This window comes from Camelus bactrianus, chromosome 1, assembly GCF_048773025.1.
Source record: "Camelus bactrianus isolate YW-2024 breed Bactrian camel chromosome 1, ASM4877302v1, whole genome shotgun sequence".
In the NCBI taxonomy this organism is placed as follows: domain Eukaryota; kingdom Metazoa; phylum Chordata; class Mammalia; order Artiodactyla; family Camelidae; genus Camelus; species Camelus bactrianus.
In genome coordinates this window covers 129,861,668-129,873,780 of record NC_133539.1, presented here as the reverse complement: position 1 = coordinate 129,873,780, position 12,113 = coordinate 129,861,668, and the positions used below count along the sequence as shown (strand labels likewise).

The 12,113-nt window shown below is 44.2% G+C and overlaps 1 long non-coding RNA gene across 14 annotated transcripts in view; it reads right to left on the bottom strand.

Annotated features, from left to right (window-relative positions):
• LOC141578970 (uncharacterized) overlaps positions 1–12,113 on the bottom strand; it is a 108,077-nt gene that overhangs the window by 11,442 nt on the left and 84,522 nt on the right. For 9 of the 14 annotated variants that reach the window (XR_012509860.1, XR_012509865.1, XR_012509871.1 and 6 more), the window contains 5 exons: positions 11,073–11,257; positions 10,116–10,315; positions 9,690–9,813; positions 7,688–7,876; positions 4,166–4,261 (listed from right to left, as the gene is read on the bottom strand). This is a non-coding gene — a long non-coding RNA (uncharacterized LOC141578970). The remainder of the gene's footprint in view (positions 1–4,165; positions 4,262–7,687; positions 7,877–9,689; positions 9,814–10,115; positions 10,316–11,072; positions 11,258–12,113) is intronic. The other 5 variants (XR_012509861.1, XR_012509868.1, XR_012509869.1 and 2 more) reach the window with 2 other exon arrangements.

Here is a 12,113-nt window from a genome sequence, read left to right as displayed (position 1 = left end):
TGTAGACAAGACACTATAAACCTCTTAGAAGAAAACATAGGCAAAACATCTGACATACATCTCAACAATGTTTTCCTAGAGCAGTCTACTCAAGCAATAGAAATACAAGCAAAATAATACAAGTGGGATCTAATTAAACTTACAAGCTTTTGCACAGAAAAGGAAACAAAAAGCAAAACAAAAAGACAATCTATGGAATGGGAGAAAACAGTTGCAATAAATGAAACTGACAAGGGCTTAATTCCCAGAATATGTAAACAGCTTTTACACTTAATAAGAAAGTAAAACAAACAATTCAATTCAAAAATGGGCAGAAGTCCTAAAGAAACATTTCTCCAATGAAGACATACAAATGGCCAATAGGCACATGAAAAAAACGCTCAATATCATTATCAGAGAAATGCAAATCAAAACAGCAATCAAGTCTCACCTCTCACCAGTCTGAATAGCCATCATTCAGAAGTTCACAGATAAATGCTGGAGAGGCTGCGGAGAATTGGGAAGCCTCCTACACTGTGGTGGGAATGCAGTTTGGTGGAGCCATTGTGGAAAACTGTATAGAGGTTCCTCAAAAGACAAAAAATTGACCTCCTATATGACCCAGCAATCCCACTCCTGGACATATATCCAGAAGGAACCCTAACTCAAAAAGACACTTTCACCCCAATGTTCACAGCAGCACTATTTACAATAGCAAGACATGGAAGCAACCCAAATGTCCACTGAAAGATGACTGGATAAAGAGACTGTAGTATATTTCTCCAATAGACTACTGTTCAGCCCTAAAATAATAACAAAATAATGCCATTTGCAGCAATATGAATGGACCTGGAGAATGTCATTCTAAGAAAAGTAAGCCAGAAAGAGAAAGAAAAATACCATATGAGATCGCACACATGTGGAATCTTAAAAAAAAAAATCAATAAAAGACACAAAAAGATAAACTTATCTACAGAACAGAAACAGACACAGAGACATAGAAACCAAGCTATGGTTACCAGAGGGGAGAGGGTGTGGGAAGGAATATATTGGGAGTTCAAGATCTTCAGATACTGAGTATGTATAGAATAAACCACAAGTTTATACTGTTTAGCACAGGAGAATATATTTAATATCTTATAGTAACTTATGTTTAAAAAGAATATGGAAATGAATACAGTTATGTTCCTATTTAACTGAATTGTTGTGCTGTACACAAGAAACTGACACAACATTATAAACTGACTAGACTTCAATGAAAATATTTTTAAATAGACCAAAAACGAAAAAAAAGAAAAAGGATATTATGAAACCAAAAGAATAAAGTACTGACTCAGGCTACAATATGGATGAACCTTGAAATTTTATGCTAAATTAAGCCAGACACAAAAGGACAAATAGTGCCCTTTAAGGTGAACTGTATCTAAGCGTTTACTGTACTACTTCTGTAAATTTTCCGGAGATTTGAAGTCTATCAATATCAAAATAAAATGTATTATTCATTAAAATCATAAAACGCTTCCTCACAGGAGGGCTTTAATTATTAAATGCAGAAATGCATGTAAAGCTCCTGGAAAAACACTTTGCACGTCCACACACAGACACTGCTGTCACTGCCTCTCAGAGGGTGGTGCCAGCGCTGATGAAGGCTGCCTCCACTCGCTGCCCTGCAGACAGGATTGAGGGCCTGGGCTCTGACAGGCAGGGTGAGCGTGACCCTGGGTCAGACACAGCCATGCCCCAGACTCTGCGTTACCCAACTTTCTTATACAAACTGCAACATGTAATGTAAACACGCTACAGGGATGTATCTTACAACACAGGGAATACAGCCAATGTTTACAGTAACTATAAAAGGAGCATCTAATGTACACCTGAAACATATCATTTTAAATCAGCTATATCTTTGTAAAAAATTAAAAAATAATTTAAAAATGTTATCACTTTAATATTCAATTCGGTTTTTAAGTAACTACTAAACAGCTTAGAATGTATAAAAGCATTTAAGTGTGCTGTTTGTTTACATATTTATTTACTTTCAGCCTCCTGCTAAAAGAGAAATTAAACAATTTTTTTAAACACACCTTAACAACCATAACAACAAAAAGGCAAAATTGAGAGTGAAGAGAAATTGGAGATTCAATACTTAAATGAAACCAGGGGGAGGTAAAGTCATAAAAATGGATTCCCTGGAGTCAGGGCAAGTGTTAAAGGCCGACTAGAAATTCAGCTGTAAGATTCTTGGCAGCTACAGCAAAAAGAAAATATCATGGGGGGGTGGTAGATCGTGTGCTTAGCGTGCACGGGGTCCCGGGTTCAAGCCCCAGGGCCTCCACTAACAGATAAATACACCTAATTAGCTACCCCCCCAAAAGAGTCCCAAAGAAAAGAAAAAGAGAAATTTCTTTCCAAAAAAACCTGATATTAAATTTGGATTAAATACTTAAAAAAAAAAAGAAATATAGAAAATATGAGTGACACTGTGAAGGAAAAGCCCAGCTGGGCTAACGAGCTAAGTCACAAATCTAAGTGTGATAAGTGTCGGTTTACTGATCTAAGTATTGCTGGGCTAACTCGTAAATCTGAAGTTTAGTGTCACTTTACTGGGCTAAAAACCTAACTCGTAAATCCAAGGTCAACAATTGTCAGTAACGTGATCTGTTCCAAAATCATAAGATTCAGTGTACTGATTCCTTGCTTTTTGTTGTTTGAGCCTTACTGGCTAATAGACCCTTACTTGTAATTAACCCTACAGAACCTCATGTGCAGGTCTTGGAGGTGCTCAGAGCTTCGGAACAGGAGCCCCTCTGAGCCCGCCAGCATAATAAATCTCAGTGCTTGTTTCTTCGCTGGCCTGTTTTTTCCGTAACAACACAAGCGATAATGCCCTTGAGATAAATCTGTGATGGCTGCTGGCAGGTCCCAATGTCTCAAGTGGCAAAATCTGAAACATCCTTCTCACCACTCAGAGTCATCATAAGCCCACTCCACACTTCCCGCTGTTAAATGCAGGAGCACAGGCAGGGCCCGGCCTTTGCTCTCTCTGTGTCATCATAGTGAGACAGGATGGAAGGGGCAGAGCACAGCCATTCAAGGAAGGCCACAAGCAATTAACATCAAAATGGTGAAGGATTCAACCCCCAGTAGGCCTTGAGTCTCAGGATGAAGAGATTTAACTTCTAGCAGAGCTTGAGCTTCATTATACACCCATTGTAATAGTAACATGGTGAATAACATGCCCCAAAGTACCATGGCAATCCCAAGGCTAGCCACACAATGTCAAAGGGTGGGAAATGGCCAACTCCCTGGGAATCCCAGCCCCTTGCCCTTAGGCTGGTCCTTCTACATATTAGCAAATGAAAGCACCAAGCCCAAGAAAACGAGCAACACAGCGCCACCTCGCGGTCACCCCTCTCTCTCCCTCTTCGGAGAAAGCCCACACTCTGTGGAGTGTGTAGCTACTTTTAATCTGAGCACCCAAACCCCACAACTCGTGGCCTTTCTGTTGCCTTTCAATGTGTCTCTGTGAATAAATCTACATTTTCTCAACACTGGCTTGCTCTTGAATACTTATTGCACGAAGCCAAGGAACAAAATCTGGTGGGACATCTCCCAGGGTCTCAACCAAAGCCTGGGACAGAGCCCTTCTCATGCCTCACGTTTTTTTCCTTGTATCAACAGGACTGGGTTGTGAAGGGAGCTCTGAGGCCCCAGCTAAGGGACAGAAGCCACCCCCAGGGCTCGAATTGGCTGGCAGCCTCTTCCCCAGCAGGGGCCTTGGGGTCTGCCCGGTTCTCTGTGTTTCTCTGTTGTGCTGACTACCCAGCCACACAGCGTTCTCCCTAGGCCTGTCCCCACAAAACCCTTCTCTCCAAAATACAAGCACATCATGTCACAATCCTCTTGTTCAACCAGGAAATGCTTAACCCACTTTTTCCCTCCACAGTAAAGTACCTAACTGTCCTCCCTCCCATCCCAACACTTCTTTCTTTGTGAGAACTCTGCACTCCCCACACACCATCCTGAACGCAGGTGCCTTGCTGGCTGGGACCGAGATGTTTCAGTCTCACACAGCCTGCATCCTTTCACTTTCCCCTTGTTACCATAAAAAAGCCTTTCCTGAGTCACCCACAAATCTGATTCTGAACTTCATAAAGTGCTGAGATTGCAGTCACTGTGTGCATACCTCCCAGGTTTTGACTAAGTTTCCTTCACGAGATCTTCATTAAGGAGCTGCATCAAGAAGTCGAAAGAGGATATTCTTACATCTGAGCGGAGGAGCCTGCAAGAAATTTAAATGGCTTTCAAGAGAGAGTAAACCAGGGACAGACAGGTCGCTGGTCTTGGTAAACAGTGTCATGAGGCAAAATGTTCTTCAAAGACTCAGAGTGGCTTCTGAACATGGAGTCGGCAGGGAGGAGGTGACACGCAGTGAGTGGGGTGAGTGACACAGGGTACGCTCCCCCAGCTGGGGAAGAATTGGATTTTGTTCTAGTTTTCCAAACAATTTCTTAATACCTTTTTCTCCTATTGTCACATACCATTTCCTATGATTTAAGAATATCAATGTCAGTCATTTGGGACTCGGGAGAGGCAACATGATGCCATTCACAGGGCTGGGACATGACAGCCACACCAGTCTAGGTTGAAAGACCAGTGGGGGTATTTCCATGGTGATCACGGGCATGCAGCAAACTCCCCAGCTTCAATGACCTCATCTCAAAGGTGGGGCAATAAAACTACCAAGAAAAGTGCGTGATGATTATGGAAGACATCTGTTTACTAGGTAAGTGCCCGTGACAGCTGCAGCTTAATGGGGAATGAGTATGATTAACAAGGCCCTGTCAACCTGGCCACACGCTCCCTGCCTTCCTGCCTTGGTGCAGCAGCAGAGTTTGTTTAGCTGAGATGAACGCCCCCAGAGCAGCCCCGACGGGAAAGCTCGCAGCTCTGCATTGTGAGGCGTGTTCCTTTCCTTCTCAGTGCTAATCACAGTTTGCTGTCATCTGTTTTTATGTTTATCCCTTTTGTAACTTCCTCTCCTCCGGAGTTTTTGCTCAAGCAGCGCAGGGCCAGGTGTGTCTTGCGGCCTGCCCTATATTCTGGTCTGGGAAACAGCCGACCACACATCTGGCTCTGGTGCTGAACGGAGAGGGCAGAAGGCCCTGGGGCCCATGCTGAACCGAGGCCCATGCACCCAAAATTATGGTCTGACTTTGGGCAAATTACACAGTCTTCTTTACACTGAGATTCATCACCTGTCCATGAAAATAACTGCCCATGGCACACAGAGTTACCAAGATTAAAGGAAATCACCAAATTCACAACATATTCAAGGGGCTACCAGTGCATCCTCAACAGACAAATGCTGCCTTTACGGCTCTGACACACGCCAAGCGGGGTGGCCACACACAGTGAACACTGCTAAGTGCTTCATTTGTGCTACAATACTCTTTAGAACTTACAACAATCCCAGGAAGAAACGAATATTATCATGCCCATTTCACAGATTCACCAACAGGTTAAGAGAGGTTACATTCTAGTCCAAGGCCGTATGGTGAGGAAATGGTGATTTAAACCGGAATCTGGGCCCAGGCTTAGGCTCCATCTCTCTCCCATCCACCTGACCACTTGCCTATGAATTCCACCTGTCCAATACACAAGTTTGCAGCCGGCCAGCTCTTAAATGCAATGTGTGCCACCATTTGTCAATGTTGGTTAATAACCATAAACTGTTCTCAGAAACCACAACAGAAAAGAAACGTGGACTTAAGGAATTCTGCATTGCGTTCTCCTGTAACGTGCAGTCACCCTTCACTACACCACCAAATCCAAATGTATGCTTCCTCCATGTTTATGTTTGCACACGGCTTATTAAAGTAGAAGGTACCTGCAGTAATTCCATCTCGGTTGCTTTCCAAGGTTGCAGATTATCCATAATCAGTCCGTGAATGAAAATACTACAATGTGAATGAAAATACTGCAACCATGTCAATAAACAACGAATGCTGAAACCAAGTCATCAGCGGCTGCTGCCACCCCCCAGCGAGTGCATGCCTGCAGCCCAGCCTCTCAGCCACTCACAGTGGTGCCCTCTGAGTGGATTCAGAGTAAGAAAGGACAGGATACAGGCCCTAGATACCTAGGTACCTGCCAAAGGGATGAATTCAATGACACAAATGTTTGCTTCCTCCCATACATAGAAAAGCACTAAATACTTGATCTTGAGATATCTGGTTTTCTTTAAATAACAAGAAATATTTTATTGTTCCAACTACCTGGTCTTTCTTGTAAAACTTCTATATATCCTAGCTCTTCCCCTACCTCTTGGGAGCAGTCCCTCAGAGTGATCTGAGAGGTTGCCATCCCAGCTCGAGTCCTCCAGCCAAATAAAACATAACTCTTAAAATTTAGGCTGAACGTTTATTTCAATGAAGTCCCAGAATAGACAGAACTCATCAATTCTGTAATGGAACACACTGGATCAGGAAACAAAAGCGTGTTTTAGTCTGGAAAAACTACGGTTTCCTCTTTCTTCCTGTCATTATACAATCCCACCAGAACTCATTAATTTGCTGTCTGCTCATCTGGCAACCAAACTCAGAGAAGAGTCAACTCAGCAGAGTGCTCTACTCGGGAGAACACCCCGCAGCAGCACTGCAGGCTACCTGTCCTCCCGCACGCTCTGCTGACCCTTGGTGTCCTCCGTGACGACCAGGACAACAGAGCTGTTCCCAACAGCTGCGAAGTCCCACACGTTAAATAAATCATTTTATTTTATACGATATTTTACGTATATACCCATCTCTGAAAACAGCTTTGCTAGAAGCCCAAATCTTCAGCATCAATCTGCAAAGGCTAATCCGGTCCGCAAGGGAAACACAAGACTTAAGAGGAAGCTAAGGCTTCCAAAGTACTCTCAACAACCTAAGGCCTCCAAAGTCCCCTGCAGGACCTTCAACCAAACTGCCTGCAGGCCTGCAGCTGCAGGCGGCAACATGTCTGCTTTTAAAGCAACCCCTTCATGCCCTCGGGCACTACAACGTCCCTCTAGGCCCTCCCATCTCAGGGTAAGAGCAGCTGCTGCAGAACCTCACAGGGCAGCACTGACAGGACTGGACACAGAGGATCAGAGCTAAACAAAGCCTTCTGATGACACGAGCTTGTCACTCTGTCACTTTACAGATGAAGATATATATAGAGAGAGTTGGGGTGATCTTGCTCAAAGTCACACAGCTAATATGTGGCAAAGTCTATAACTCTGCTCCTCCCTCCGGCATGACGCCCCAGCTGGGACTCCCACAGGGTTCTCTCCTGCCTGCCGGACCAGTCCTTTACTGTCACTCATAAAACACCACAGGGTGTGACCCTAGCCTACATTTTCAGCATCTTTTCCCTGCAGTCTCGCAGGAACAAGGCGGTTCGGGCCATTGTATGACTTCTGGCTCCCAGAAGCCTCCGTGCTCAGGCTGGTCTTGCCTGTGCATCCAGCACCCTGCTCAGAGGCTCTTCCTCCCCTGCAGGAACACGTTCCCACTCTCCGCATGACACCCCCTCAGGAAAGCCCTCTTCTCGCCCTCATCTCAGCAGGTGTCCCAGGCCACATCCCGAGCTGCCCCATTAGGACTGCGGGTGCCCAGGTTTGCTAGTCAGACCAGCAGCCTCAGAGCCAGGGTTTATGCCCGGGTCACCCTGCAAAACTACTTACCGCCATACAGATCCAGCCAACAGGTCACCTGAAAGTCGCAGCAAGTGCCCCACCCAATCCCAAAGTCTCTTCATTTGCCAGCACCGCTGATGACTGGTCTCCAAACTTTGGTCAGTTTTTCACAAAACAGCAGCTTCCACTGTGAAGCAGGGGGTTTTCTCTTCTGCTCCCCATCCTTACTGGAAACGTCTAGGGAAATGAAAAGGCCTTTTCTCAACCCTTTTCTGATGACACCCACCCACCCACAATACTCACATGCTCAAGAGCTTTGGCTCAACCTGATTTTGTTTCCCTTACGCTAAGGGGCTCAAAACACTGAGGGATTCTTTCTCTTTTGAGGGTATTTTTACTCAGTTTATCGGCTTTAATCTGTTTTTGTCTCTCTCTTCAATATCCCTAGAAGTTGCCGCTTCTTATTCCCTTCAGCAGCCTCCCTCCCAACATCTAGCCTAAGAAATCAGCTGTGATTAGGGGCCCGGGGGCAGTCACAGAAGATGCAACTAAGGCAGAGAGAGGTGACATAATTTGCCCGAGAAGATCAGCTTCAAGCCCCAACACTGTGTGTCACTTCCCTCTGTTTAACTCTTATGCTAAGCAAGCGAACTTTTTGTAGATTATGGTTATAAACAGATGAGGTATGAAAATACATACAAGGACACACATCAACTCTAAGATGTTCATTAACTCCACTATTTTGTTTCTATTTATTTTATTTCTATTAAAAAAATATTAAGAACCTCTGCAGTCAATATAGCAAAATTTTACTGGGCTTTAAATACAGAATATAGAGGTTTTAAGTGTGTCATTACTCATCCTTATTTGTATGTTCACAAGACAAACTGATTTGAAAGTCTCTCTCCCCTCCCCCTACTCACTACTGGCTCTCACCTGAGCTCCCAAACCACACATCTAACAGCCTTTCACTTTACCCACAGCTGAACTCATCACTTATCCCCGAGAACTCCCTCTACAGATTTCCCTCCTCAGAGCACAGCAGGACCATCATTTACCTCATTAATCCACCCAGAAACCTGTTCCTTACTCCATCCTACCTTCACAGACATCATTCATCCTTTCCTTTTTACCATCTAAACATGCCTTCAATCTGTTCGCTATTACCCGCTGACCATCCCACCGCTCAAGTGGAAGCCACCAACACTGCCCACATGGACTCACGAGTCTCCCAAGTGGCCCCAAAGCCACTCTCCCCTACTTGAGACAAATGGGATTGTGTCAATCCCACGCTTTTAGGACTGTTTTCAAACCCACTGTTCTTAGAAGAAACTCCAAGTTCTTCACCTGATGAATGTCTTTGCCATCAAATTGTCAGCTCAGGGAGGGGAGGACACGCCCTCTCCCCTAGGACCTGCCCTCTGCCAGAGCATCAGCTTGGGAGGACCTGCTGAGCTACACCAGCCTGTATTCTAAACCTGGTCTTGAGTTCTTAGCAAACTGCTTCAACTATGCATACAAATCCAAGGTAGATTAGAAAGATTTTAGTTGTTGAGCTAGACTTTTGATTTGGGGATTTTGCACTAGCAACCTGCAAGTACATGTTCTAATGATTCTGTCTTCTTAAAACCACACCCAGATTTAAGTAGTATTTGTGGAATGTCTTCGGAGTAAAAGGGAATGTACTTTTACAGACTTTATGTTTTATACCATGAACAACCCGGACAGGGTCACAAATGGAACCCCCTCACAAGTGACAGAAGACAGGTGACAGGCATATAGCAACAGGTCACAAAGATGGTAAGAGTAAAGTTGTTTATCCAACCCCCCAAAAAATTTTTGAAAGAACTGAAAACTCTGAATTTTGAAAGTAAAATACTATCATATAAAGAAATAAAATAATCCTCTTCATCAGTGTTTCAAGATCTGACTCCAGAAATTTTAGCATGCCATATTGAATCCTAGCACAGAAAAATCAGATGGACTAGTGGTGAGTAAGTTCCAGGAAAACTGCAGTAATTCCTCCACTTGTAAAAGGACATAAACTCACCTGTCGAAGATGAATGTAAACCGCATTCTGGAGAAATTCGGAAGCTCCCAGGCTCTGCTTCTGGATGGCAAGGACACGGACAGCTTTGAAGCATGCTTCTAACTCAGTCACCAGCATTCTTACACTTCAGGGGGAAACGGAGGCCCTCAGTCAAGAGCAGAGGTGTTCCTGTCGTGTCTCGCAGGCCGTGCCTCGGGGACTCAGTGCCCTGCAGCAGCCCGGCCCCAGGCGAGGACCCGCAGCATGGCCCACCCAAGCAGGAGGTGCACTGGGCTTCAGAAAGACCATCCCCGATGGGGGCTAGAGTGGCTGGTGTGTTTAAGTGAACCTATAAATTCCCGTAGAAATATGCCTGCATTCATTCAAGTGATACAAGCAACAGTAGCAGGCTATTTAACAAAATTTCAACTGTCAGTGGAAATTTACCATTCCTTTCTGCTTGTCCCCTGCACTCTGAGACAGGCTTAGGCTCTCTCACACCGGCAGCTCTGATGCAATTGTTGTGAAGTCGTTTTACTTTGCTGCAAGTGTCCTCGCTCCCCGTGTGGCTGTGACTGTCATCTCTTAACACAGTCAGATGTCTTCCTGGATCTCTCCCTGCGTTCCTTGCTCCTGCTTCTCAGATCCTAAGATAAAGGGCAAGTGAAGACACATGACCAAAAAAGGCACCGTGGACTTGAACTAAGTCCTCAGTGATCCCCTAGGTGAGTGCTGCCCACCCCTTACCTTCGATTCTCAAGGTTCTGCCCAGGGTGACATCCAGACAGGAGAGCATCCTGGGCCAATTAAAAGCTGTGTGACTTGGGCCCTGGGACAGGTGCAGGAGCTGGTTCCAGAGCCGTGCCCCTCCCCACCTCTGCTCCCCTCTCTCCCAAGGACCCACTGCCAAGCCCCCAGGTTCCCTGATATTCTGTCCTTCTCTTGTAATCTAATCCAAGCCCTTTTCCTCTTCCTTTATTCCCTAATTATCAACAGCTGAAGTGGTTTTTCAGTCACAGTATCTGAAAAAATTTCCGGCAGCTGAAAAAGAGGTCTCCAGAGGTCAATGCCCATATGCTGGTTCCTGAAGAGAGCCCCTGGTTATGGGGTCCCTCACCAACACCCACGAGGCATCAGATATGTTGCAGAGTCGACCACCCCCAAGAAGAGTTTGCTGTGACCCCAATGCCCGCACAGCATCCCTGCTCTCATAAATGTATTTGGCCCACTTATCCGTTACTAAGAAGCAAAAGTAAAAAAATTGCTCATGTTTCTTACTAAAATTATTTATGAGGTGGAAAAAGAAATTGTAATAGAAAAGAATAAATTTGACTGCATGTTAGATCTGTTCCTTTGGCTTTAATCCTTTCCTGTTTTCTAGGCTCAGACTTGGTAGCTCTGTACCTTTTGTAAAAGAAAGTTGCCTTTAGCCTGAAATATCCAGGAGAGCCTATTCTCCGGGCTCTGATCTTTCACGATGTTAACTCTTCTGCACTTATATAGAGATGGTAAGTTGCAAAATAGAGAATCAACTTTGATTTTTTTTTGGAGGTTTTAGAGGGGCACCATGATTTGACCCACGTGGACATCTGCAAGAACAAAGAATTCCAAGGAGAATCAATTTGTACCGCAAGAAGTTTGCAACAACCAACCACATCCCCGCCCCTTTTTAGTATAGAAGCGGACGGATTTGTGACTTGGGGGAGACGGTTCTCCAGCATGTCATTCTGCCATCTTCTGGGTCTGCCAGCTTTTCAAATAAAGTCACTATTCCTTGCTCCAACACCTCAATCTCCCGATTTATTGGCCTGTCATGCAGCAAGCAGTACAAGTTTCGACTTGGTAACAAGATCACTGCTTTGGAGGTAGTATGTCTCCACTCTTTCCTCATTTCCAATATGTAACATGCACATCATTTATGATCTAGTGCAAATAATTCATCAAAGACTACCACAAAAAGAAACTACACTCACCTAGCTATCAAAACTGAAGTCACATCCTATCAATTTTATATGCTGTTTAACAACACAAATAAAAAACCTAACATAGGGAATTGATTCCTCAGAAATAAAATTATTTCTACTCCTTCAAAACGTTTTTTTCTTTTCTATTTTATTTTGTTTTGCATATTGAAAAGAAAATAAAAGACAAGTCATTTTATTTCACGTATTTTGTTATAGCTACATAATTTAAATACTACAAAGAGATTTAAATTGCAATAAAAAATTGTTCATATATTGTACAAAGATATATACAGAATCAATGTGGATAAGGAAAGGAATGGACATTTACTAAAAATCCACTGCACATCCAGTCTTTTACAAGCATATTCTGGAATATAAGCTCTATGATCCAGGGGTCCCCCACCTGCATTCTCACTGCTGAGTCACTTAGTAATCTTCTACCAAGGCACCAGCATTGAACCACTCGATCAGTATTTTCGGT